Source organism: Talpa occidentalis, unplaced genomic scaffold, assembly GCF_014898055.3.
Source record: "Talpa occidentalis isolate TD23 unplaced genomic scaffold, MPIMG_talOcc4v2.1 talOcc4.2, whole genome shotgun sequence".
Classification (NCBI taxonomy): Eukaryota; Metazoa; Chordata; class Mammalia; order Eulipotyphla; family Talpidae; genus Talpa; species Talpa occidentalis.
Genome location: NW_023602073.1, coordinates 126995560 through 127020760, shown reverse-complemented (window position 1 = coordinate 127020760; position 25201 = coordinate 126995560). Strand labels below are relative to the sequence as shown.

Sequence of the window (25201 nt, the reverse complement as noted above, 5' to 3'; positions counted from 1 at the left end):
ACTTGTTTTTTTTTTTTTTAAGGATTTATTTTATTTATGCATACAAGTGCTGGGGCACAGGGCAGAGGTGTGGGGGGTGAGAGGATTCACCAGAGACAGAGTGGGGAACAGAACAGATCCCCCCCAGAACTGGGGGATCAAATTTGTGCTGCAGAGGCTGTGGATAGCTTCACAGGTTGGGTCTTAACCCCTTGCGCCACCAGGGAGGCCTGCAGCCAGACTTTGATAGGAGCACAATTGGGAGCACAAAGAACAGAGACAGGACAAGTTCAGATTATTTCAGAGTGAGAGACATTGCTTTTAGTAATTATTATTTATAACACTTGAGTTACTGATTACTCAAGTATGATTGGAAAGCAAAAATGGAGAAAAATATATATGTAAATATGTATTTATCTGTACTAATTAATGTATCCCCATGAAACTGCTACAATATAGTATATGATTTAGATAATTTGGTATATAATTTAGAGATTGTGTGACCTTCTCTTTTCTGATTATGGAAGCAAAGTTCTGTTGCCTGAAGGCTATTTGGTGCGAAGTTTGACTTAGACAGTGTAGTGCTTTATTGGATCATTTTAGCATGTATTTATAGTTAACATTTTCCCTTTTATAATACTAAATCAGGTAGAGTCAACTTCTTGTAGAATCTAGTCCCTCCCAAGAATGAGAGTTGGATATTTTTACCTCATTGCTTTACTCCCTGGAGAGCAGAATCGTCACACTAAGGGATGACCAAATCCATTAATGATAAATAGCATGTGACTAGTTAGGCTCAGAAGGGAAAAGTGAGTTCTGTACACAGAACAGAAAACTGCTTTGTACCTATGTCACAAAGGACTTGCTTGGCTTACACTTTTGTAAGGGACTTAATAATTGCTTTGCCTTTTTTGGAGATAATCTTTGAAAACAGGTATTAATTCTTAGAAGGTTATCAGTAATTCTGATATTGCTCTAGACTGATTGGTATTGTGAGTCAGTGATTTCATATTATCTCTTCATAGCTATAATGGAGGACAAACTACATAATGAATTGTAATGACTGACTTATTTTGTAATTAATTACATAGAGGTAAGGGAAAAGCCATAAACATTTTTGTTCTCAAGGCCCCTCAAACTACTCTTGATGTAGCCTTGGCTTAATATAACCCCACTTATATGTCACCCCTCTTCTCTAAAATACAGTTGACTGCTCACTTAAACTCATATTTGTATAAAATGTGTTGGAATGCTGGCTTTCTGTGTACTTTTTTTTTTTTAAATTTATTTTATTATGCATATAAGACCAGGGGTGTAGGTGAGAGGTGTGGGGGTGAGCAGATTCACCAGAGAGAGAGTGGGGAGCAGAGCAGTTGGAGCTGAAATACACTGCTGAGGAGAATAGCAGGTGAGACAGGAAAGGTTTGCTGCACCATGTGTCTCATCATACTGGCTGGGGATTGAACTCATGCTGCAGTGGCTAGTGATAGCTTGATAGTGCTGAGACTTTAACCCCTGTCCCACCAGGGAGGGTTTTTTTAAAATCAGATTTTTGAAAATTATCTTAAGAGCCACCAAATCAGTGTATTATTACATGGTGGATGTTTGAATTCTGCTTGTGCACTTACAGTAGAAGTTATGATGCAGAATTTTCACTTTGTCTTCCTTGGAAATATTTCAAGTCCTGGCAGTTTTGAGTAGCTATTTAAAATTGAATATTAGTAGCAGAAAATTGGATAGACTTTGGAATGTTATAAGACACTTGGAAACATGAATAAATACTTTTTAGGCAACTTTTCTTCCACCACCATCCTTTATATTTCTATGTCCCTGACTCCCATTTAACCTCAAAGCCCGTACTGAGTTTATTAATACCCACTAGTTTTTGTATTTTTCTTTGTCACATTGTCTGTTACGTAAATGTTCAATATTTGGTTTTGTCATTCTTTCTTGCTTTATGCCACATAATTCCTTTGAACTCCCTCCATTTTGCTATAAATAGTTGTATTATGTCTTTCGTTGTGACCAAATAGTACTCCATAATGTGATTATACCACATTTCCCTGAGTTAATTGTCTATTGATGGGCATTTAGGCTGCTTCTGTGTCTTAGCTATTGTAAATGGTGCTGCAATAAATATTGTAGAGTATGTGTGGTTTCTGTAGACAGTTCTTTTAAAAATATTTTGGAAAATCAAACTCATGTTCATTATTAAATCTCTCATGTGTACTTTATGAGCTCAATACTTTTTGTTGAATGAAAAAATGCATTTTTTTATACTTGTAAAAAGTTAATGTCTTTCCCAATTTGGGGACTATATTAAGGAAATGCTTAAAAGCCCACTCAAAAGTACATATTTATCTAGAAAATTGCAAGTGCACACAGTTTTTATACCTATTATATATCAGAAATCATGACAGTTGCTTTAAAAATGTTTTCCTGATGTGATGCTGAAATCCTGATGTGTTTTATTTAGGGCATGAAAATTGAATAAGGATTAAAAGTCCACACAGGTTATCTTTTATTTTCAGGAGGTGAACGGTGAATTTTTGTCTGTAGACTTTGATCCAACAACATAAACAACACAAATATTTCATTTTTGCTGATGTAATAGCCAGAGAAACATTCTGGAACGATGCCAGCCCTTTTGGTATGACGTTTGATTTATAGAGCCACTATTAAATCATTGGCTGCATTTCATTGCTGGCCTTCTATCTTTTTGCAAACGGTGGTGGCTCTACAGGTTTGTGAGGTAATGGGTAATATTGTTTGACTTCCTAGGCAACAGCCCTCTGAGACCCACTAGGCTATGTTCCAGGGCTATGTTCCAGGGGGAGCTGTAATAGTTGCGGAGGGACCTGGCACTGTGGAAAGAAAACTTATTTATCTTATTATTAGCTTTTGTTGTATTAAAATACATATTTTGATATAAGTGATGTGAGTCTAAGGCCTTTCTGTTATGTTAAGTGTTTTTCAGATCTAAAGAAATCAATTACACCTCAGTTCTGGCTTGCAGAAAGAAAAGAAAAATAACCTCAAACTGACAATAGGCAGGAAATTTAACTTTTTAGTATTTGTTATCATCAAGTACTTTTCATCATTAGGAAAACATGTATTTTTCCTCTTTTTATTTTGCCTGGTTCTGTATATAGTTCATCTTTGCAATGAGAGAGGTGAAAGTGGCAAGAATTCTTTCACTTGAGCTAATACAATGTTGGACAATGAGCCAAATGAATAAAGCAATGATAGAGTAATTTTAAGACCAGTAATATGTATTGTTGAGGTATCTAAAGGATGTTGTTACAAAGGGAAGAATAGAGGGGAAGTGAGTGCAGTATGTGTCAGTTCTGGAATGAGTACAGAGGGGCATGTATGGCTGGAGAACTGGGCCTTCCTTACACTCTAGAAGCCTTAAAATTTGATCTGAAAGACAATAGAGATCCATTGTTGGTGCTGAATTGTGCAAGATGCAAGCAGTTTTTAAAAAAGCTGAACAGGATTTGGCAGAGATGTTCAGGATGGTTTGTCTGGAAGGCCTGAATTGGTGTTATGCACTAGGAGAGACAGCTTCATTGATAGAGCAGCTTCCCTCACTGAGTGACATTTACATTGTTCATGTCACTTTAACCCAAGTGTGAACCTCTGCCTTAGAGACACAAATTCAGTCTTGTCAGTATCATGTTAATTAATAATGGAGCTTGAGAAAGCAGAATCATGCCCTTTCTCTCCCCCAAACAAGAAGAACAAAAATCAGACCCCAACTTCTACAAACATATAAATAATGAATCTTTATAAGAGATGGATGGGCCTAAAGTAAATTGTCAGTGTATAAATTTGCAGTGGGAAATCTAATTGGCAAGAGGAATAAATACGCACATTATTCTGTCTGGTGCATGTTCTGCTTACTGCCCACATGGCACATTGTCAGGTGGCAAGTTGTGAGCAGTGACTCAGAACTGCGAGGTTGGTTATAATGATGAGAAGGCTTATGAGTAATTCCTTTTTTTTTTTGTCTTGGTCATATAGCATCAAAAGAATAAATCCAGTCCCTGCCTAATCCATCTTCACAATAAGGCTATTGCTAGAAGGGACAAAGGCATCTGGGTCAGTCTGACATGTCTCTGAATTTCTTTTCCCTGTTTCCTCAGCACCAGTCACACTTAAGACTGACAAACTTTTCTTCAGACATTTTAATAATGTCACTTATAGCACCTCAAATCTTTGGACCTGGGAGGCATTTAACATCTTTTAGGCTGATTTTGCATAACCCTGCTTTTATCCACTTCGTGCTGATAAAGGACAATCTTACATTTAGGTTTTCTTTTTTCCCTGTGAACTGCCTACAATTTGAAATAGACCAAGACTGTGGGTGAGATGTAAGTCAGGCGAGCTCAAGGGGTATCTTGTATAGTAATGATATTCTAGCTCTGGGCTTGTCTTGTTGCTTGTACAATATTTCCATACCTTAGGGGACTTGAAATAAAGGGTTTGCTGTGGGAATGAAGATAAACAGATGAGTCCACCAACCTTTGCAAAAAACAGGTGGGAGATGGTAGTGATGACAAATGTTGAGTGATGGAGAAGGTGGAGTGGCAACTTGGAATTAAGCTTAAGGGAGAATCAATTTTGTGGGATGATGATTTATTTTTGATAGTGCAATAGTGGATCATCCAAGTGGAGATGAATATGGGTGAGTGTTTTGATACTGTGACATTGATAGATTGATTAAGTCCAGAAACATACATTTTGGCAGCCTTCCATAGAAATAATGATTTTCTTATCTTGAACAAGTCAGTTAAAAAAAGGTACTGATTCATGCCTTAAGTTTCTTAGGATGTTGTTTAATGGTGAATACAAAAAAGCCAATGTTATTGTGTTTTGCTAAGTACTTCTCTGTGCAATATCTTTTTAATCTTCAAAACAAGTTAGCAATTGGACATCCATATCCCTGACATAGAGGAGAAAGAGGAGGAAGAGAAAGAGACTTTAGAGAGGCACCTAAGTGTGGACTTACCAAGGGTGGGCTTGCGATTGTAGCTGATGCTATTTACCACAATAGTGCCTTGCCGCTCAGATCATTTATATGATAATAATCAAAAATGAGTAAGACTTAACAAAAAGCCAACAAGCAACTTTGAAATGAACAGATAGGGTAAGGCCTCCAGTGGAGAAGGAAATGGACCTGGAATGAATTTTGGCATAATACCCATGGAGTGCAGAGGTAGACTAGGAAGCAGGGCAATGCAGAGAAGGATAGTTTTGAGTCCAAATAGAAGCGTATTAAGGAGATTATTTAATGTAACATCAGCAGAGGATCTAAGAGGTGGATTTAATGTAACATCAGCGGAGGATCTAATTGGTGGATAGGAACTGGCTGGCCTGTAGGTATTACCTTAAATAGTGCTTCCTCAGAGATTAGTTGGGAAGGAGCAGTAGTACAAGACTCATGATTACCCATAGGTGCTTAATGTAGTTCCACATGCATCATAATGGGCCTGACATTTAAGTAGAGGAATTGTGGCAGTGGACCTTTGGGATATAAACTTTAATGAAAGATATGGTGGTCCCTGCTATCAGAAACCTCTCAGTCCAGTTAGGGAAGTTGACTGTTAAAGTGTAAATAAATTTTTCCTGTGTTGATGACCAGCTCTTGTAGTTGATAGGAGTGCTTTGACTGGTGGTCCTGCTTATTCACATCTGTCACATGCCAGTCTATGTTAGATATGCCCCTTGTGGGAACCTTTTGCCCAGGGGAGGTGTAGTAGTGCCTTAACTGGGATGTAAAGCCCTATTTATTTATTTATTTATTTATTTATTTATTTATTTATATATTTTAAAGCTCTATTTTTAATGAGCACCCTCTTTCTCAGCAGCTCTGTACTCTTTCCCCAACTGTCTCAGCCATGAATTCTATGCTGTGATGACAGGTTGCTCATTTTCCTCATAAGCACTCTGTATAGTTCTATGGCTTGGACTTTTAGATCTCTTACTCCTTCTGGTTGTTTTTCTTTTCCTCACCTATGAAACTTCTTCCCTTCGAAGTGCAATTAAAAAAGTCATCCTATCGGAGCTTTTCTGCACTGCCTGCTCCCCTATAGCAGTTGGTACTCCTTCCTCTGTGGGTCTGCCTGTATTGTAGACCTATTATTTTGCTTTACATTTACAGATTAATATCTGTCATTAACAGTGATTGGGAGTGCTTTGAGGACATGGACCATGTTTTACAGGTTTTTTTTGAGTTTAGCCCAATGCCTGAGTCATAGAGGAGTGTTCAGTAAATAATCCTGAATGAGTGAAATAATAATATCTGATTGCCACTCATAAACTGGCAGCTGTTTTCAATATTTGGTTTTGAAAGGCTTATATACTTGATATGAAAAGAAAGTTAAATACTTCTATAGACATAGAGTTCTTTTCAGGAAAGGGAAGTTTGTATTTGTGTCCACTGAAATCTATGGTGCACAAAAGATTAGATGGAACTAATTTTGGAGAGAAGATGAAGGACAACAGGAAAAGAATTACAAAGTGAAGATGTTTACGTTCTTCCATGATTTTAGGTCATTGTGATTGTATAAAATTTTAGGGTGGTAGATGAAATAGTAAAATCTTTTTATTCTTAGAAAATTACATATACATATTAAAATATCATTTATTGATCTGGAAGGGTTACTTCATCCTTTCATTTTATGAAACTTTTTGTGTAAAGTTTTTTACTAACATAGTTTTCTAGGGTATAGCATCTTCTTTCTATCTTCAGTTGTTTTGAGAGTTAGTACATTTTTCCTCATTTATTCCACAAACATGTATTGGTGCCAAGCGATGTTGTAAGTAATGCGAATAGAATGACTTACGACTCAGATAAAAATTCCTGTCTTCATAGAAATTATGTTCTCGAATTGGATCTGATATGATGATATTACAAAAATTTTATGCAGAAACATAGTTGATTACCTAGTAGCTGATATCATAAAAGGATAGTTTCACAGAATTTGATTATTAAAAGGGTATTATTGATGACATTAATTAACATTTGGAAAAACTGTCTTTGGAACAATGATGACAATGGTGATCTCACTGTTTTTATGGCAACTAACATAGATTGCTCACCATGCACAGGTACTATGATCTAGTTAGGATATTTTCAGTCATTTAAACCCTATATGCAATTTATTGGATAGTTAACTATCAATAATTTTTGTTTTACAGATGAGGAAACTGAGGAAAAAAGATCAAATCACACAGCAGATAATTGGTTGAGCTAGATTTTGAACTCATGCATGTTAGTGCTTACCATTAAAAATTAAGTAACTAAGAGATTGCTCCCTTTGATGAAACTTTATGAAGATTTGAATGTAAAGGTGATGTAGAATTATTGATAAGAGATGGAATAAAACATGTGGAATAGGGTAGTATAGAGTCCAGTACCTAGGAGCACTACCTCACTGCTGGTGTGGACTGGTCACTTAGCAGTTGTGTTCCTTAATGTCATTGTATATGAAGTGGGAACAAGAATAGGGTTTTTGTAAGGATTACTTGGTTACTGTGTGCAAAATCTCTTAGCAGATTATCCAGGGCATGGGAAGTGTTCAGGAAGGATTAGTTATTCATCTTATATTCCTTTTACTGTTACCATTTTTTAAAGACTGTTCCCTTTTTATTGGGTGGTTTTTTGTTTTTTTTTTTTTAAGAACAAATTTGCGATGTTACACACATAGTAGCATTTTGGAATGTGTGTGATATAGGAAGAGAAAATCATTTTGGGTCAAGGAGAATATAAAAGCTAGAATTGCAAATTATTTAGAACACTGTAACTAGAAGAGGACTACACAGCAGGTTTATACCTTCCTTTCTTGACGTGAGTTTTCTATCTAGTATAAATTTGGTGTTTGGGCCAGGGTTTTGTTCCAGAGAACATTGAAATGCAGTTCTTTGAGTCTATGTAGGGTTTTTAATATTTTATTCATTCTAGTTCACTACACCTTCTTAGATAGAACCATCAGTATGTTATAACATGAAGTCTTCCAATCTTGAGATGTCTTCCTGAAATAATATTCTTCTGTGGCAAGATAAAAGCACTCAAACCACATGACATGGCGAGAAATGTTTAAAGAGCATGAGCAGAACAGTGACTACTGAAGAGAAGGGGTCTCATGAGCAGTTCCACCAGAGAACGGAGCAACATTGATTTAAAAAAAAAAAAAAAGCAACTGCTCAGTGGTGAACTGATTGACCTCATCTAAAGAGAGCCTTGAATGGTTGTTTGTAATCTCTTACAGATACACTGTAGGTAATTTATCAATAGCATGGACAATTCATTCATTGGTCTTTCTGCTGTCATTTCATTCAACTGTGGATAACCCCTATGTTGGTAGCATTTTGGAATGTGTGTGAGATAGGGAGAGGAAATCATTTTGGGTCAAGGAGAATATAAAAGCTGAAATTGCAAATTATTTAGAACACTGTAACAAGAAGAGGACTATATAGCAGAAATCGAGAGCCTACAGAAGCTGTGATCAGACATTTGTAACTTTAGTGTCATATTAAATGAAAAAAATTGAAATTAATTAAATGTTATATCTCAGACAATAGAAAGAGAACCAAGAATAAACCCCAGTAAGTAAGGAAGAGGGAATTAATGACAAAAATTGGAAGAGGGGAAAAAAATGACAGTAGCTGAACTTAGTTTCCTGATACCTAGTTGATTTCTTTTTATAATAGTTTTATAGTTTTTTTTTCAATACACAGTTTAATGTCTAGGTATACTTCATTTATGCAGGAAAAGGGATAGTTTAAATATAACTATGGTGGTTGTCTAATTTGAATGATCCAATGGTGTTTTTTTTTTTTTTTTTTAAATAACAACTAACTGATGTATTGCCCTTTTGGGAGCTGGAGATGGTGGTGAAAGCAGTTACTAAGCCTTACATCTTTGTATGCATAAGAATCTTCCAGAGAATTTTATGAAAAAAAAAAAAAATTATCTGATTCCCCTCTGCCGCCCCCTGCCTTCTTTTCCCTCCCCACTCACTCCCAACCTCAGAATTCTTCCCTTTTTATCTGTCTCCTTTTCTAGATTGCTTTCTTAAGGGGATATGAGCTCTTCTCATTTTGGTATTCTACAAAGTGAACAAATAGCCTCTGTGTGTGTGTGTGTGTGTGTGAGAGAGAGAGAGAGAGAGAGAGAGAGAGAGACAGAGACAGAGACAGAGAGACAGAGAGGTTTCCCATCTCAGTGCTTAATAAATACTTGCAGGAACTACTTATAGAAGTGAATACTTTAAAAAAAGTAGTAGTGTATTAATGTGCATGGGAAAGAGTAGAAAGGATTTTAATGCTCAAAAGTTAGACATGCTGAAACTGGTTTTCAGTGAGTCTTTTAAGCGTTATTTTCAAACATTCTTTTCACTCACAAGATTATTTAAAAACTTATTGTAAAATTTCAGGGAAACATTGTACTGGAAATAGGTGTAACAGAAAATAAAAGTAAATGGAGAAAAATCACATTATTTCTCACAAATATGCCAAGTCAACTTGGAAGGTAACCGTTTTCTTCTTAGAGAAGTTGTTCCCTAGCACAAGCTACTGCAAATTGTTCAGACCATTGGCAGCAACACAGAAAACTGCCCCTTTCACCCTTCCAGCACACAAATGTAGACGATTCATAGCTGGAATCTATCTTTCAGAAACTGCTGGCCTTGTTGAAGCCAAATGTGTAGAGTTTTTCATTTAGGTACATGAACGGTCTTCAGTGCTCTTGTCATATATAAAGTAAGCCACACAGATACAAGAATACGCAAATAAACAAGCAAACAAAATACCCTTAACTTATTGTGTACAAATACAGATGCAAGCATAACCTACTTGGTATAAATATATCTCTGTCTTGTGTGCTCTTTATCCCTCTTCATATTAGCTGAATACTTTTTAATATAGTAGTAATGGAGGGGGGCATGAGAACCAACAGAAATCAGTGACCAGTTGTATATTTTTCATCTCTGCTCTTTAAAACGGTCTAATTAGATTTTAAGATGGGTTTTCTAATGGTGTGAGAAATTAAAAAATGTAACAGTATAAAGAGATTTAGTCCAAATCTGAAGTAAACTTTCCCAGGCCTATTTTTTCTAACAGGCCAGAAAACCCGAGTGTTTGAATAGTGAACTTGCGTGCTTTGACTTCTATGCCAGACCTCTGGATAACCTTGCGGCAGCTGTCCTTCTGTTGTTGTTTACTTATTCAAAAGTAAGTCCTATGAAGATGTGGACAATCAACTCAAGACATTTTTTGGTTTGTTTGTTTCTGTGGTGCTTGTCTTACAGGCTATTACACGTTGGTATAGAACACTCACTAAAGCACTTTAGGCCCACAGAGTAAATCTCCAACACGGAGGCTCTCTTCCTGCTCCTTCCATAGACACTTTCTCATAAATATTAACAATTAGATGTACTTTTAAGATGTCGAGAAGCTGATAAATAATAATGTGATGTCTCTTTGATATCTGTTCTGTTGATGGAGATGAAACATAGTCTGGTTTATTATCAGTTAAGGCAAGCAGTGCATGAAAGTGTGTTCGTAATTAGCACTTGCTCCATATGCACTTTACTATTTAACTGGAACATCACCTAAAATGGCAAGGTGTGCCTTTTGTGGTTAGATGCAAGCAAGCCAGGTATCTTAAACATACAAGAATTTTCCTTTGAATTTCTAACTTGGTGGATTTGGTTTGCCTTCCCAGTATAATCTAAAGGACTGTTTTGCTGGAATAATTCAGTTTACCTTTGAAAAGGACTTCTGAACATAAGCATATTTTAAATTAATGTTAATATTAGACTGAAAAATATTAATTTCATTATCTTATTAAGTCAAAGGTATGGGTGTATGTAATTGAATCAAGGTTCCTTTGCTTATCATTTCTGTGTGGTTTTAGGACTTTCTGATATAATATCTTTTTGGAAAATTTACCTTTTGCATCATTATTGGAACTTGTTTGAGGTTGCAAGTCATATTTGGAAACAGAAAATGTTTCCTGGAAAATACTGAACAGAATTTCATTTCCAATTTATGAATTGTGAGCTTGGCCCATAGATTGAATTTTGGCTTTCACCTCTCCTGGTCCAGGGTAGGGTCCTCTTTCATTTTGTGAGTAACTGCAGATGTCTTTTCTGCTGTTGGAACTTTTTTTTTTTTTTTTTAATAATTGACTTATCTGAAATTTTAAGCCAAATAGGATATAAAGAACAACTGGTTTTCAAAGGTTCTTCTTTAATTTTGCACTTAAAAGGCAATTTTAGCCTTATTTTTAGAAATTAAATATTTTACAGCAGTTATAATAATTTACCGCCTCCTGCTTTCACCTCCCACTTCAGTAATTGAGGGAGAAAATTGTAAGTTGATTCTGTATGCCTGAATAAAAAGTCGAGAGAAACTTCATCTTCATCCTCTGGCTTGCTTTCATACCTCTGTTTGATCCTTAAGATTGGAGAGAGACCTGAGATTCAAAGGGAAGATTTGAGATTACTTCTTTCTCTTTAAACCAAAAGGCAGTCATACCTATTTTAACTACTTACTTGAAATATGGCAAGTCGAGAATAGTGGGAAGTCAAGGACAATTAAGCATCAGGAAATGGCTTTATGTGTAGCTTATTGCATCCTGGACTATTTGGATAAAACAGACAAACAACTGTGATGCCAACTGCCCTATAAATTTCAAATGCTGGTGTGAAGTGTGGAAGGATACTTTATGAACTGTTTTAATGGAGAGCTTTGCCCACAGGTCTTTGGTGACTTACTTTTCCTTTTCTTCACAAAAAATGCAAAATATTTGGGGTCCTTTCATATTGGTAAATGAAAAATTGTATGTTGTTGGTTCAAAAAACAAGTAGCCTTGAGAGATGGGCCTGCCTAGAAATTGACTACATTTTTGTGGGAGAACGGGTGAAAAGGGCAGTTTCCTGTTCTGCTGCCAAAAGGTCTGAACAATTTGTAGTAGCTTGTGGCTAGAAAACAACTTCTGTGAGGCAAAGACAGACACTGCAAACCGGTTCTGGGTATGTATGAGAAAATGCTCTTCTTTCCTACTTGATTGTTAGAGTTTGTAGAAAATTTATATGGTAAATTTTAAAAAACTCAACCATTTAATATGGTGTTTTGGTTAATTAGGATGAAAGTGTGGGGAAATAGATTGGGAGTTAGCACAAATGGTGCTTGATGTGGTCCTTTACAGAAGGGCAGCATTTATATTTTGCTTTAATTGTAACTGTAGCTTTGGATGATAATCCATTTTTCTCTTGCCTTCAGAGTGCAGGTAAATCTTAATTTCTCAGACATGTGTTTTATAGGAATGGGTTGTTTTTTTTTTTTAAAACTAACTTATTAGTAGTGTGTTTTCTTAGTTCCCTTGGGTGGTATGTTCCATTTTTTGTTAGAAATATGTTTATAAAATATATATGTGTAAGTACTGGTAATTACTACTTAATAGTACTTACAGTGTGCCAGACACCATGCTGATGTCCTATATTGGATATGCCCTCCTCTGGATGAGGGAAATAGCTGAGTGAGGGTAAGCTAGAAAATGGTTAGAGCCAACCAGCCAATCTGGCCTGTGTCCTAATTATTTCTTGTGGTTCCATACATAGTTTAGAATTGAATGCTCTATTTCCTTGATAAATGCCACTGGAATTTTTTTGATAGGGGTTGCATTGAATCTATGAAATGCTTTAGGGTAGGTAGCACAGCTATTTTCACAATGTTTATTTTGCCAATCTAGAAACATGGATAGATATCTTTCCATTTTGTCATCTTCCATTTATTTAACCATATCTTAGGGTTTTCAGTGTAGGTCTTTCACTTCTTTTGTTAAATTTACTCCCAGATATTTTATCCTTTTGATGTAATTGTAAATGGGATTGTTTTCTTAATTTCTCTTTTTTAATACATTGTGTGTAGAAACACAATAGATTTTTATAATATTTTTGTTTCTTAGCTGCTTTTTGTATCCATTTGTTATCCGGGAGTGTCTTGCTATTATTAGGGTTTTCTAATCATGTTTATAATCATGTCATCAGCAATTTTCCAATTTGAATCCCTTTTATATCATTTTCTGGCTTATTGCTCTAGCTAGGCTAAGAGTGTACACCCTTGTATCTTAGATGAAAAGCTTTTAGTTTTTCACCATTGAGTATGTTGTTAACTGTGCGTATATGGCCTTTATTAGGTTGAGGTATCCTTCTAGTTCTACTTTATGGAGAGTGTTTATCACAAAAGGGTGTTGAATTTTGTCAAATGATTATTCAACATCTATTGTTGTAATCAGGTGACTTTTGTCTTTCCTGATATGATGAATTATATTAATCAGTTTGCATATGTAAGGCATTCCTTACATCCCTGAAATGAAGTATTTTCCTAATAGATTGATGGATTCTATTTGCTGATCAAATGGATCAATAGATGAAGATTTGTTGAGAATTTTTGCCATCTATGTTCATCAGAAATATTGGGTGGTTTTTTTGTGTGTGTGTGTTGTCCTTCCCTGGTGTTGGTCCTCTAAAATGTAGGGCGCTTTCTCCCCTCTTTGATTTTTGGGAAGAATTTGAGAAGAATGTGTATCAGATAGTCTTTGAAATTTTGGTAGAATTGTATAGCGAAGCCATCTGGTCCTGGGCCTTTGCTGCTGCGTTTTTTCCTTATACTTGCTTTGGCTATTTGGATTTTCTTATGTTTTCATACAAAGAATTATTGTTTGATTATTGTTTCCATTTCTGTACTTGTGATTGGTCTGTTCACACTACTTCTTTGTTCTTCAATCTCGAAGGGTGGTGTGATTCTAAAAATTTGTCCTTTTCTTCTAGTTATCCTATTTGTTTGCATATAAATATTTACAGTAGTCTCATGATCCTTATATTTCTCTGGTATCTGTTGTAACATTGTCTCTTTTATTTCTAATTAATTAGGGCTTTCTTAGTTTAGCTAAGATTTTATCAATTTTGTTTATCCTTTCAAAGAACCAGCTTTTGGCGTCATAGATCTTTTCTATCTTTTTGGTTTCTATTTCATTTATTTCCACTCTAATTTTCATTATTTCCTTCCTTCTATTGACTTTTCTTTCTGTTGGTTGTTTTTTCTATTTCCTTCAGATGTAAAGTTAGACTGTATATTGTGTGAATGGTACTAGAAATTTGGTGTTGGATGTGGTGATACATATAAACAGATTGAGTGGAAGCTCTACTCCTGATATTTACATAGTATTGTAAACCACTATTTACAATGGTAAATCAGTGCAATTTTATTTAAATTAGTAACCCAAACTTGTGGTCTGAGTTCCCACCATACACACACAATCACGTTATTACTTAAATGCTGCAGACTTTGCTTTACTTTTTCTCCTTAGATCTTTATCATCTTCTGTTGGGGGATCTACTAGGTTTTCATTAAAATGCAGGCAATACCTGGTGAAGACAGAATCTTTTTACCTTAATATTTTGTCCTGTTCATCAATATCAGTTTCTTTTTTATCAAATATTTAATAAGCAGCCTGGTCCTCATAATCTACCACAGTGACTCTCCATAGGTATGTGGGTAGGTGGTTAATTTTTGAATCCTAGGGGGTGCTTGGTGATGTCTGGAGATGTTTTTGATTGCTGTGGCTGAGGGTATACTACTGGCATCTCTTACATAGAGTCTGGGCATCCTGCTAAACATCTTGCAATGCACGGGAGAGCCCACAGCCCAACAAAGAACACTTTGGCCCCAAATGTCACAAGTACAGTAATTGAAAAACCCTGGTCTAAACAGAACACAGACCAAATCTAATTAATTAGAAATTGCTTCTGCCTTCCTAAGACTTTTTCATGATACAACTCACTGGTACCTAGGGAAGATAGTATTCTCCCTTCTAGAGTTGGGGGATGTCTGTCCATCTGTCTGCTCATCTAACCCAAAGCTGAATAACACAAGTTAACCTTACACTGAATTCTTTTTCAGTCGCTTCCTACTTTCATCCCTACCATGACTTAGAAGAGAGCTTTAGAGAGAACTTAAACTATTACCTGCCATTTCTTAGTGACAGTTAATTGATTGCCTGTAAGAGTGGTACATGACCAAATTTGGGTTGGAATGAGAGTGGAAAAAAAGAATATCAGGGATAGCCACCAAAGCTTTGACTGGGGTGAAGGTCCTAGTACGCCTGTCATAATTATATTGAGTACCAGAGGATATAGTTGTGAATAGATCCACACATACCAACAAACTAAGTGTTGATTAGCTTTGTAAACAAAATACAATGAATCAATGGAATTTTAAGACAGTTCTAAAAAAAAAATCCTCTAGGTCCAATATATATCAATCATCCTATTAGTAGAGAAATTGACTGCTTTTTTTGTTTGTTATTTTCTTGTGATTTTTTTTTGTTATTACTTTTTGTTTTTTAGTCTTTTGAATTCTTTTTTAAAGTTTGCAGTAATATTGGTTTGTAATGCTGTATACATTTTAGGTTTACAGCTTCACACCTTAACAACTGTACATGCCACACCATCCCCACTGTCAAATGTCAAGCTGAAGGTGGGAATTGTTATGCTAGCAAGACCATATTGGTGTGGTTTGTGGTGTACACTTTTTAAAAAAAAATTTTTTTTAAAGATTTATTTATGCATACAAGAGCTAGGGTACAGGCCAGAGATGTGGGGGGGGGGTGAGGGTGAGAGGATTCACCAGAGAAAGAGTGGGGAACAGAATAGGCAGACCAACTGAAATATACTGCTGAGGGGAGCAGCGGGTGAGACAGGAGAGTTCTGCTTTGCCATGTGGGTTGCTCCCTGGCCAGCCGGGGATCGAACTTGTGTTGCAGAGGCTGCGGATTGCCTGTAGTATGGTGCTTAACCCCTTGCGCCACCAGGGAGGCCCTGTACGCTTTTTTTTACATTGACAATCTAGGTTATGGGACTAGCAGGTTACCCTGTGGCCTTGGCTGTATCTGCAGGTCCAAGTGATGTTCATGACTTCTACCCAAGGTTCCTCCAAGCTGAAATATCTTTTTGCTCTGAAGGGCTTGCAGTGGAGCATGTTCTTGAACATAATCATCTGTTGCTGGTATATGTGATCTCAACCAAGATTTCTCAACTGACCTAGTTATATGTCGCTTCCCATCTCCTGTCCCTCCCTCTGCCCTCTTTCCAGGAAGAGCTGGATTTTAAAATGTTAGAAGTAGGCCTTAAAGCTCTACAGTGATTTCCCTGTGCTGTTATCCTTACAGCACATTAAATTTGGGGCATGGCCCTTAATTGCCTTCTTGGGCAGATATTCTTCGTTAGCCTTCTGCTGACTCTTGAATTTCAAGAGACACAGCTTCAATATACTCTAGTGTGATTTCTCTTATATATATGAGTGTCACCATTAGTGGCTTGGGTTAGAATAAATAGCAACTCTATATTGTATGTGTTTTCTCTTTCTTCTGAATTACATGAAAGCATTTATCAGATACTTTGATTAAATCTGGAGATTATTATGGGAAAAAGTCCTTCAACAAAAGACTTACTAGTAGGGTACCAGTATTGGTCACTGTGGACATGCCATTGGATGTGTTCCTTGCAAATTGAACACGCCTGATTGCACAGGTGTTTGCATGGTTGAACAAATTATATTTGGACAATAAACTGTTATGCCTGAGAGTGATTAGGGAGGCAGGGCAGAGTTGTACACAGACTACTTTGGTGAAAGAATTAAAGAGAATATTACTAAACATTTTCATAAAAGAAGAGAAAACAAAAGCACTCTGAGAGTAAATACACTTTCCTTTATTCTTTTAGGATTAAGTGCCTTTAAACTTACTAATATTGGAAGTGAGCCTGTATGGGGCAGATTTCTTTTATGTGTGTGTTGTTGCTTTTTTAAAAAAGATTTATTTATGCATACATGAAGTGGTGTACAAGCCGGGGTCGAGGGGATTTGAGAGGATTCACCAGAGACAGAGTGGGGAACAGAACAGGCAGATTGACTGAAATATACTGCTGACGAGAGTAGCAGGCGAGTCAGGAGAGGTCTGCTGAGCCATGTGGGTAGCTCCTTGGCCAGTGATAGAACTTGTGCTGCAGTGGCTGCAGATAGCTTCATAGGTTGTGTCTCCCTGCGCCACCAGGGAGGCCCTGTTCCTTTTTTTTTTTTTTATGAATGGCTAGTAACTTTGTTTATAACATGGTTTGTTAAACAATACCAGACTTTTCTTATTGGAGGACTGCTATTGTTAGATTGTGGCTAAAACCATGTAGGAATATACCCAGTGTCTTATTTTTCAAGCCTGTAATTTTTTTTTTTTTTTCTTGATGTACACATGTAACATCTATGTCCAGGGGAGTGGGCATATGGATTGAGCCCATGCTTTAGGATTTCTGAAGATCTCTACGCATCCAGTTAAAAAAGTTGTGACCTTGACTTGAAGTTGAGAAAAGTTATTGTGGTTATTTTTGTTTTGCTCCTTGGGTGCAAGTCTGAAATAAGGCCAGAGTTGGATGTAACCATAGAGCATGCGAGTGTGCTGGAGGAGAAACAGGCTGGTAGTTAAGGGCATAATGGTGGCCTATGGAATCCAAGCAGCTGAGGAATGGTAAGGGGACAGGGACATAGGGAGGATTAGTAGAGGGACACGGGCTCCTCAAGGCCAAAGAATGTTGGACTTCAAATAGGACTGAGCTAGAAAGACAGAAGATAATCAGAGGTTGGGATGCATGAAATTTAGATAATGGTAGGGTTATATAGTTCTAGGGCAGGATTTTTGTGTAAGTCATTTGAGAAGCTTATGATCGACATTCCGAAAATGAAATAGAATAGCATGAGTGTCAGGACCATATCTAGCCTTTTATGTGAGTTAAAAAAAGAAGGCTACCCCTTTGGGGGAGGAAAGAAAAAGGGAAGAGCCAGTCTTTTCCTGGCTGAGCAGTCTGCTGGCGAGGAGAAGGCTCACTGAGTGCAGGGATGGGGTTGGATTGAGCACAAGCTGCCTTGGTTTAGGGTTTTTAGTTCTGATTAAAGTGGATCACACCTAGTCATTTGAAAATCTAGTTTCCATTGAAACTGGGTGTGTTTACCGTGTATTGGTGAACTGGGTTGGGATGTAAATATATTTTCCTCTGGGTCACAGTTGAAAAAATTTGTAAGCTATACTTGGGGTGTGACCTTGGGAATGAGTAACATAGATGAGCAGGATCATTGAGACCTCTCTCTCTCTCTCACTCTCACACACACACACACACACATACACACTTCTACTTTATGCTTTAGAGAACGGGAGTTAGGAGTTTGGGTAATACAAAATACTCTTTTTTTTTAAGTTTATTTTATTTTACATTAACCTTTTACAATACATATTTTTTTAAAATTTTTAAACAATGTTTGCTTCCCCCCACCCCTCAGGTGTAGTCCCCATAGAATTTCCTTCCCCAAGGCACCCGTGCACCATCACCTCAGTCCCTTGTGCTCCTCCCTCCCTCCCTCTGATCCCTCTCCCTCCTCCTCCCCTGCAGGATGGCTCTGATTTATAATTGTCTGCTTTTGCTTTGTTGTGTTTTGTACTGTTATTATTTTTTACACCTATGTCTTATTTTGTTCCCCTATATTCCTGTTATAAGTGAAACCATCCAGTATTTTTCTTTTTCCTTCTGGCTTATTTCTCTGAGCATAATTCCTTCTAGCTCCATCCATGTTGCTGTGAATGGCATGAGTTTATCTTTTTTGATTGCTGAATAATATACCATTGTGTATATATACCACATCTTCTTGATCCAGTCATCTATTTTTGGGCATTTGGGTTGTTTCCAGATTTTACCTATTGTAAATAGTGCTGCAATAAACATAGGTGTACAGGTGTTCTTTTGAATCAATGTTTTTGTGTCCTTTGGGTAGATCCCTCGTAATGGAATTGCCGGGTTGTATGGTAGATCCATTTTTAGTAGACTGAGGAACTTCCAGACAGCTTTCCATAGTGGGTGGACCAGTTTGCACTCCCCCCAGCAATGTAGGAGAGTTCCTTTTTCACCACATCCTCACCAATATTTGTTGTTGCTTGTTTTTTTGATATGTGCCATTCTTACTGGTGTAAGGTGGTATCTCAGTGTGGTTTTGATTTGCATTTCCCTGATGATAAGGGATGTTGAACATTTTTTCATATGCCTGATGGCCATTTACATTTCCTCTTTGGAGAAATGTCTTTTAAGTTCTTCTGCCCATTTCTTGGCTGGATTATTTCGTTTTTGTTGAGTCGTGTGAGTTCTTTGCTTATCTTTGTGATCAGTCCATTATCAGTTGTATGGAAAAGTGCAAAAGATCTTTTTCCCAATCAGTGGGGTGTCTGTCTGTTTTGGTTAATGTCTCTTTTGCTGTACAGAAGCTTTTCAGTTTGATTTAATCCCAGGTTTTTGTCTTTGCCTTCACTATCACTGCTTTGGGTGATGAGTCTTTAAAGATGTTTCTGAGATATATGTCTTGTAGTGTTTTACCTATATTTTCTTCTATATATTTTATGGTTTCAGGTCTTACATCCAGTTCTTTAATCCATTTTGAGTTGATTTTTGTGCATGGTGAGAGGTAGTGGTCTACTTTCATTTTTTTGCATGTGGTGGTACAGTTTTCCCAGCACCATTTATTGAACAAACTGTCCATGTTCCATTGCATATTCTTTGCTCTTTTGTCAAAGATTTGTTGTTCATATAAGTGTGCCTTTATTTCTGGGCTCTCTATTCAGTTCCATTGGTCTGTGTGTTTTTGTTCCAATACCAAACTGTTTAAATTATTATGGCTTTATAGTACAGCTTGAAGTTTGGAAGTGTGATACCTTCTTTCTCTTTTGTTTTCATCAGTAGGGCTTTGGCTATTCGTGGTTTTTTTGTGGTTCCATATGAATTTCATCAGTATTTGTTCTATTTCTTTGAAGAATGTCATTGAGATTTTTATTGGAATAGCATATTGCTTTCTGGAGGATGGCCATTTTAATAATGTTAATTCTTCCAATCCATGAGCAGGGGATTTCTTTCCATTTCTTTGTGTCTTCTTCAGTTTCTTTTAACAGTGTTTTTAATTTCTTTGTATAGGTCTTTCACCTCTTTTGTTAGGTTTATTCCCAAATATTTGATTTTGTTTTGTTTCAGTTATAAAAGGGATGATTTTCTTGATTTCTTCTTCACATTGATTTTGTATAGGAAAGCTACTGATTTTTGCGTGTTTATTTTGTATCCTGCTAGTTTACTGAACTGGTTGATTATTTTGAGCAGTTTTTCTGTGGAGTTTTTAGGGTTCTCTATGTATATTATCATATCATCTGCAAATAGTCATAGTTTTACTTCTTCTTTCCCTATTTGGATTCCTTGTAAGACTTTCTCTTGTCTTATTGCCCTGGCTAGGACCTCCAGTACTATATTGAAGAGCAGTGGTGAGAGAGGACATCCTTGCCTTATTCCTGATCTTAAAGGAAAGGCCTTTAGCTTTTTGCCATTGAGAATAATATTCACAGTAGGTATGTCGTATATGGGTTTTATCATGTTAAGGTATGTTTCTTCTGTCCGGAGAATTTCAAGGGCCTTCATCATAAATGGATGTTGGACTTTGTCGAATCTTTCTTAGCATGTAGATATGATCATATGGTTATTTTTCTTTTTGTTGATGTGTTGGATTACACTTATTGATTTTCGTATATTGATCCATCCTTGTGCCCCTGGGATGAATCCCACTTGATCGTGGTGTATTATCTCTTTGATGCATTGTTGAGTTCTGTTGGCAAGAATTTAATACAAAATATTCTAATTGGAATATATTATACATGTAAAACTTTGGGATTCAGCTCCTCTCTCCCCCAGTAAATACTTTAAACGTTTAGTGGTGGTGGAGAAAAGTCTGGCACAGTTATTTGTTGAGCTTCTGGCTCAACACTGGTCACTGTCAGACTGAGAAAAATAGATTGGGAAGTTGCCAGCTTCTGGATCATCTCTAAGATTCTGTGATTCTATAAAAGTGGGGCACTAAGTTTAGGGGACTTTTGGTGTGCTTTAGGTCATAGAAAGCTTTCTGTGACTTAGTTATGTTGACCCAAAAGCGCATAATCATCAATAGATAATTTAAACTTGACTAATATTTAGAGGGTCATGAGGATAGCAAAGCTCTGTTAAGAGATCAGGAAGGCACAGTTTTGGGAATTGCAAGATATAAGATCTGACTTTTTCTTGTAGTTTTGATGAATTTTTAAAAATAAAAAAGATGGCATTAGTAATTCAGTGTGAGCTTTGGCTTTACTTTCAGAATGTAAGTAAAAACAGACAAACATATTTGGACTTTGCTATCCCGCAGTAAAATCTTGATAAAGTTTACAAACCTTGTGCTGCTTTCTACCTTGGACTTGGGAGGAGGAGTGTGTAGAGTTCCTTCATTCTGGACCATACTAGATAGTTGTTGGCAGTGGGAAGCAGGAGACAACATTCTGTGACTCTTAAAAAGGGAAGGAATGATGATCAGGGCATTGTTGAGTGGGGAGTTAGGCAAGTGGACGCCCAGTTCCTCTGGTTCTTATCTTTGGTTTGCTAGAGTCCCCTCTCCAGCCCTGGTCAGCTTCTCCATCTCTGGGCAGGTTCCTCCTGGGTGAGTTGTAGTGCCAGGAAGGCACAGATCAGGATCTCTATGATCCAAGCAGATGGGTAAAGGAGAGTCCTGGAGCCCTCTGTGGCTTTTTCGGGCTTTTATTGAGCCCCAAGGATGCCCAGGGTGGGGGGGGGGACAGGAGGCTGGCAGGCCTCTCAGCCCCCAGCAAGTCTTCACTCTTTCTGGGCGCTCTGGCGTTCTCCTTGCGTGTTTCTTTCACCACTGCTACTCTTGCTCTGCTGGTGTGTCCCCATTATGCCGCCCTTACAAGCCCAGTCTCAGCCCAGGTGTACCCACCTATGCATGCCCACACCCTACTCCAGGTGTCCGTCATCAGGCATGCATGCAGGACCCCAGGGATCATCCCATCATTAATGCTAATAGCGGGAGGGTGGAAAAGCCTGATAATTTTTCACTTACCCTACAGGATTTTACTGTCTAACATGAATAGTGTACAGAAAGGGTCATTTCTTCCTCTTCCATGGAGCAAATTTATTTTATTTTATTATTTTTTAAAAGATTTATTTATTCAAGAACCGGGGTACAGGCCAGATACGTGGAAGGTGAGAGGATTCACCAGAGACAGAACCGGGGAACAGAACAGGCAGACTGACGAAATACACTGCTGAGGGGAGCAGCAGGTGAGACAGGAGAGGTCTGCCGCGCCATGTGGGATTCTCGCTGGCCAGCCGGGATTGAACCTGTACTGCAGAGACTGTGGACAGCTTCATAGTGGGTACTCAACTGCCTGCACCACCAGGGAGGCCCGAGCAAATATATTTTATTTTATTTATTTATTTTTTAAAGATTTATTTATTTCTACAAGCACTGGGTACAGTCAGAAGCGTGGGAGGGTGAGAGAATTAACCAGAGTCAGGGCGGGGAGCAGAACAGGCAGATGACGAAATACACTGCTGAGGGGAGCAGCAGGCTGCAGGACAGGTCTGCACGCCATGTGGGACCCTCACCCAGTTGTCGGGGATCGAATGGTGCTGCAGAGACTGCAGGCAGCCTCGCAACCCAGCGCTCAACCGCTGCACCACCGGGGAGGCCCGCAAATATATTTTAATTGAATCTCCGTATTGTGTCCTTAGAAGTGCTAACATTTGTGATTCAGTTTTCAAGTACTTTCATGTATATTATAGATTAACTAGACCTTCTTAGGTAGACTTGGGAGTTTGTACTTCCTTTAGTGACTGTTGCTGTGGGGAAACAAAAGCTAAAATTTAGGGAGTGTTTATGTTAGAGACCATCATTCTCCCTACATTCTTTTGTCTTTATAGGTAGCCAGGAATTATATTTCCTTAGTCTCATTTTACAGAATGAGGATTGACTTCACTTTTATCAGCCATATCTCATCTGCCCTCTGTGCTCACCCCTTCCCTAACCAAGTCCTCCCTTCATCTGGGATGTACATACTCATTCTTGATTTTTTTTCAAGCCTATAACAAAATCATGCCTGTTGTGACTCAGGGATTGCCTATGGACAGGCATGCAGAATTAGGCCTTCTCAGGCCTGTTACATTTAAAAAAAAAAAAAAAAAAAGGGTTGGGCCTCCCCTTGTGGCGCAGTGGTGGAATGCTGGGCTGCTAAGCTGCCCGCAGCCTCTGCAGCGCAGGTTCGATCCCTGGCTTCCAGCTAGGGTCCCACATGGAGCGCAGACCTCTCCTGCTGCCCATTGCTCCCCTCAGCAGTGTACTTCGGTCCTTCTGCCTGCTCTGCTCCCAGCTCTGACTCTGGTGAATTCTCTCACCCTCCCGCGCTTCTGACTGTACCAAGTGCTTATATAAATAAATAAATAAATAAATCTATCTTAAAAAAATAAATAAAGGGTTAGCACAGTTAAAGAATGATCTTTCAAGGACAGTCCTAATAGTATCTGATGCTGTGTTCCACAAAATATTTAAAACTAAAAAATTGCAAGTACAGGCCTTCCTAAGCAAAGCACAGTCAAGTGTAACTGAGGCTTTTTAGAATCAGGACTCTGTTTTTATGTTAAATTGCTTTGGGTGGGTTGAGGGATTCTAGCCACAGCTGCATTCCAGAGACAGTTCAGAGCCATGGCTGGTAATGACATCACCCTCACAGGTGCCATTGCATCCCCCAAACCCCTCTCCATATAGCTGCAGGTCCATGATTTTTTTTAAGGATATTTTAAATACTACTGTGAGATTTTGTTGTGAAAATACTTATGAAATTCAATTCTGTGTGTGTGTGTGTGTGTGTGTGTGTGTGTGTGTGTGTACAGGTAGGGAGGTGAAAATACAGTGCTATTTGAAAACCACACCGTCCCAGAAATTCCAGTTTTAGGTTACTTACGTTCAGTCACTCCCAAGAGATTTTTGTGGAGAGAGTGGGGTTGAAGGAGGGGATTCAGGCTAGATGAGAAAAGTAGCTGTGGAAAACAAAGGTCAGAGATTTTATTCTATTTTCCTCTATAATGCTTCTAAAAGAACTCTGATTTCCAGCATATTAAGAGCTTTTATTGAAAATATCAAATCTGAATTCAAGTGATTGGGTCTTTTTAATGATAAATTCATATGTTTATTGAATAAAACTTGGAAGGCAGGAGAACAAATAGCCTTTTTCCCACTTTTGGACATAATCATTGTTAACAAGTTTTTTATCCTCATATCCTACAGTCATTGCCTGGAGAATACTTCAGTTAACACAAATTTGTCTACATTTTACAAGAAGGGCTCGTGCTTCAGTTTTCATGTCTTTTTTCATTTCACTTTATTTTGTGTACAGTTTGCCATGCCAAGTGATTTTTCAAAAACGTTGAAATTTAGAACCATGTGGGATAATTAAGGGATAATTAGCCCTCCCTTTATTCTGTAGATGAGAACATTTAGTAAAGTGAAGTTAAATGACTTGCTTGAAATGACTTTTACCTGCAGAGCTGGAGTTAGAACTAAGAGCAACCTAGTCCAGTATAATTTTAAGTCTATGATTGTGTCTATTTTACTTTATTTACTGGGGAGAATTTGTGAAGTACTGTTCTTGAATATATGAGATGGCTGAACCAGAGAATTAAATCCATCTAAATATAACTTTGAAAAAAACTGACACATTTAGACTACCTAAACACACCTGTGTAGTTAATTTGGCCCAAGTGATTTGGAGAAGTTTGAAAATCATTAGCTATGCCTGGATTGCTGCTATTTTAGGGTTATTTGATGTGAACCTGAAAGGAGGTGAGGTTAAAAACATACATCTACATTAACATAAGCTTATTTGAAGTTTTCCCTTTCCACCATGTTAAAACCAATACTCTCTTAAAACTTGAGTGATTTTGCCTAAGTAAGTTAATTATCTCATGCCAAATTTCTTCTACTTTGTTTGGTATAACATGAAGAATCTCTTTTTTGATCAACTGCCTGCTTTTTCCCCCTGTTAATAGTACTGAATTCCTATAGAAATTTTCAGCTATATAATTCCTTGGCAATTGCTCATATAAAGTTTTATGGCATTTGTTCTACTGTTGTCTTGAAATTTTAGTCTTTTACGAATGTTAAGTTTCCATGGGATTGTTTGTGTCAGTTTACTTTTGTTATTCTTCCTCCTTTCCCTCCTTCTTCCTTTGTCTCTTCCTCCCCCTACTCCATAGGATTA

General features: G+C 37.5%; 1 protein-coding gene across 3 annotated transcripts in view; it reads left to right on the top strand.

Moving 5' to 3' along the window:
- EPB41L2 (erythrocyte membrane protein band 4.1 like 2) overlaps positions 1-25201 on the top strand; it is a 196413-nt gene that overhangs the window by 31043 nt on the left and 140169 nt on the right. The window contains exon 1 of one of the 3 annotated variants that reach the window (XM_037520382.2): positions 11948-12023. The exons of the other annotated variants lie outside the window; for them this stretch is intronic. The gene's annotated coding sequence lies outside the window, so the exon portion shown is untranslated. Of the gene's footprint in view, positions 1-11947; positions 12024-25201 lie in introns of those variants that run through there. 3 annotated transcript variants of the gene reach the window in all.